This window comes from Fukomys damarensis, unplaced genomic scaffold, assembly GCF_012274545.1.
Source record: "Fukomys damarensis isolate Sample0158 unplaced genomic scaffold, DMR_v1.0_HiC HiC_scaffold_26, whole genome shotgun sequence".
Classification (NCBI taxonomy): domain Eukaryota; kingdom Metazoa; phylum Chordata; class Mammalia; order Rodentia; family Bathyergidae; genus Fukomys; species Fukomys damarensis.
In genome coordinates this window covers 28,246,205-28,249,693 of record NW_022900938.1, presented here as the reverse complement: position 1 = coordinate 28,249,693, position 3,489 = coordinate 28,246,205, and positions in this window count along the sequence as shown.

Below are 3,489 nucleotides of genomic sequence, written 5' to 3'. Positions count from 1 at the left end.
GGGGTCCCCACCCCTCGCTCCCTCGCTCCACCCTGCGGGCTGCGCTGGGCCAGGAGCGAGCTCTGGGCGCCGCCAAGGGGAGGCTGCAGTCTCAGCCCTGGGAGCGGGTCACGGGGAGGAGGAAGGGGTCCCCACAGCTGCTCTGTCACCTCGCTGGGTGGGGCCCGTGCGTGTGTGCGCTCCTGTGTGTCCTGTAGCCAGAAGAGCCTTCTCTTCCCTCACCCCTGCCCTCATATCCCCTTCCTTCCTTCCTGCTCGGCAGAATCTTTTAGCGTTTCGGAGAAGCTACTTTGTGTGGCTTGGAGGCAGAGCCGTAGAAAAACTCCGGAGGAGGGAGGTAGAGACCTGTGACAAGGGCAGGCACGGAGGGAGCCGAGCCAGGCAGCTTCCCGGGACAGTACCTCCCCTCCCCGGCCCTGAGCCAGGCTGGAATTCCCAGTTGGGAATTGGTTCCTACCCTAGGGTTTGGCCTCGGGGAGTGGGGTGGTGAGGCTCAAGACCTGTCTGTAGGCTGTAATTTTTATTTTCTTCTTTGTAATCGATCATGCTGCAGTCTTTCAGGGAGGCTAAGAGTGCATTTTCCTTCAGGGGTGGGGTGAAGAGTCAGAGGTTGTCACAGGTGGAGAGGGAGAGCCAAGAAGAAACTACATTTCCCAGACGTGGAATCGCCAAGGGGTTCTGGATCGCAGAACTCAGAAGAGGCAAATGTGAAAAGAAATCTTTATAATTACGTGTGTGTGTGTGTGTGTGTGTGTGTGTGTGTGTGTGTGTGTGTGCATGTGTGTGTGTTTTACGGTAGTCTTTGAGGAAAAGCAATGAAAATAAGATTGAATTATGTTTCTCAAAGACAAAAAGGAAATTTCTTCCCAGGGAAGAACTCAAAGGATTTAGGCCTCCGAAAACGGCAGACCATTTTGCAGCTTAAACACAAGCTCCAGGCATTTGCAGCTACTGTACGTTGTTGTTTGTTTCCACACCTTCTATCACGGAAATGATGATTAGTGGAAAACACAGAAGATTTTAAGCCCCAAGGTTTACCTTTACACTTTCTGAGCTTCTGAGTTTTGCCCTGCAGCTTTGGATCTTCTAGATTTCCACTGTAAGATGTATTATTGAGGGAAGGAGACTTTTTCGGTTTCTGAGGCCTTGCTTCCTGGTTGAAATAGGTCACTTGGGATAACTATCAGTGCCACACCCAGGATAAACCATCTTCTCTTGCCTGATTGTTTGGAAAGATAGTAAGAAGAGTTCAGTTGCAATAGGAATGACAACCTTTTTATCCGGTGCAATAATCGCCACATTTTTATTTTTTAAACGTATTTTTAAGATTTAGATTCACAGCAAAATTAAGAGGACAGTGCAGAGGTTTTCTAAATTCCCCTTACTCAGGGATATATACAGCCTCGCCCGTGAGCACCATCCCTCCGCAGGGTGAGTGGTAAGATTGTTACAATTGATGAACCGTCATTGACACGTCTTTATCACCCAAAATTCAAAAACCGTACATTGTGTGGATTTGACAGATGTGTAATAATGTATATACCTCATTGTGTTATTATACAGAATAATTTCACTGCCCTAAAAATCCTTTGCACACTCCCTAGGTGTGCCTGCACTCTCTGGGAAACACTGATCTTTTTACTATTTCTATCATCTTGCCCTTTCCAGAATGTCCTACAATTGGAATATTATAGTACGTAGTATTTTCAGATTGGTTTCTTTCTCTTAGTAATATTTATTCAAATCTTCTCCGTGCTTTCTATGTCTTTACAACATCTGTTCATAGTACTGAAGGAGCTTCTGTTTTATGGATGAGCAGGTTATTCATTCACCTCCTAAAGAACACCTTGGTTGCTTCCAAATTTTAGCAATTATGAGTAAATCTTTTATAAACATTTATATGAATATTTTTTGTGGGGACACAAGATTTCAGTTACTTTGGCCAAATGACAAGGAACTTGATTTGCTGGATTATATGGTAAAATTTTGTTTAGTTTTTGTAAGAAACAGATGAACCGTGTTCCAGAGTGGCTGGATGGATCATTTTGCATTCCGACCAGCAGTGACTGAGTTTCTTTAACCTAGCATCCTTGTCAGCATTTGGTGTTGTCTATGTTCTGAATTTTGGTCATTCTGTTACTTATAGAGGGGTATCTCACACCTATTGCTAATACCATAGCCATTCTTTTAATTTGCATTTTCCTGATAATATATGATGTGGAACATCTTTTTATATGCTTATTTGCTACTGTGGTAATTTTGGTGAGGTGTCCTTTAAATTCTTCGGATCATCTTTAAGTTAGGTTGTTCTTTTTGTGTTTAAGAGTTCTTTGTATAATTTAGGTAACAAAATTTTTATCAGATGTGTCTTTGTAAATATGTCTTTTCATTCTTAGGACTCTGTCTTTTGCAGAGCAGAGATTTCTAATATAAATAATCTCTAACATTAGTTTTTTTCCCCGTGGATTATGCATTTTATATTGTATCTAAAGCGTTATTGCCTGAGCTGGGGATGTAGTTCATTCAGTGTAAAGCACTGGCTTAGCATTTATGAGTCCCTAGGTTTGATCCCTAGCACCTGGGAAAAAAACAATCACCATACCCTATGTCATTCAAGTTTTCTTCTCTTTTATTTTCTAGAAGTTTTATAATTTTGCATTTACATTTATGTCTGTGATCCATTTTGAATTTATTTTTCTAGCAATTTTCTTGCTACCTTGTTGAAGTCCCACTGTAGGTAAGTTTTCTGTTGAACAGCCACTGAGAAATCAAATTGGGCCAATCATGTCTCTAATCCATCTGTAACATCTGATCTCTGTCCTGACAGGGGATAATCTATGATATTTAAACATTTAGAATTTATAGGATGTTACATCTGTTCTTTCCATACGATGACAAATTCAAGCATATTGACTCTAGCCAGTTAAGACAATTAAAGAAAAAATGACAAATACCTTTAAAATTATAGTCATAAATATGATAAACAGATTTCACTAACAAATCCCTTAGTACTCAGTTTCTTAAAAAAGCAAAATTTAAAACAAAGCAAATTATTATATTATAGAATATAAAGTGAATTGTTGGATTTGTTATTCCTAGAAATCACACAAAATAAAGACAAAAAGATTCAAGATGATTTGGTAAATGGTGTCACCATATAGAATTGTTATAGGAGTTTAGTGTCATCTTTAATCATTAATACTTTATAGCATTATCCAGAAAACAGTAATTAAGACTGACTGGATAAGGTATTGGTGCAATGATTTATTGGCTTAATGTTATATAGCAACCTTTAAGATTAAAATAGATTTAATTTAAAAATCAATATTGATGTAAAACTGCTTCCCACCTATGGATTGGAGAGATTTGATGTTCCTTTTCATCTGCCACTATGATGATATAGAAATAAAATATATATTATTCTCTACCCTGTTTCTCCCTTCCCTACTCCAAGTATCTCAGCATTCATTCATAAGGATATACTATTCT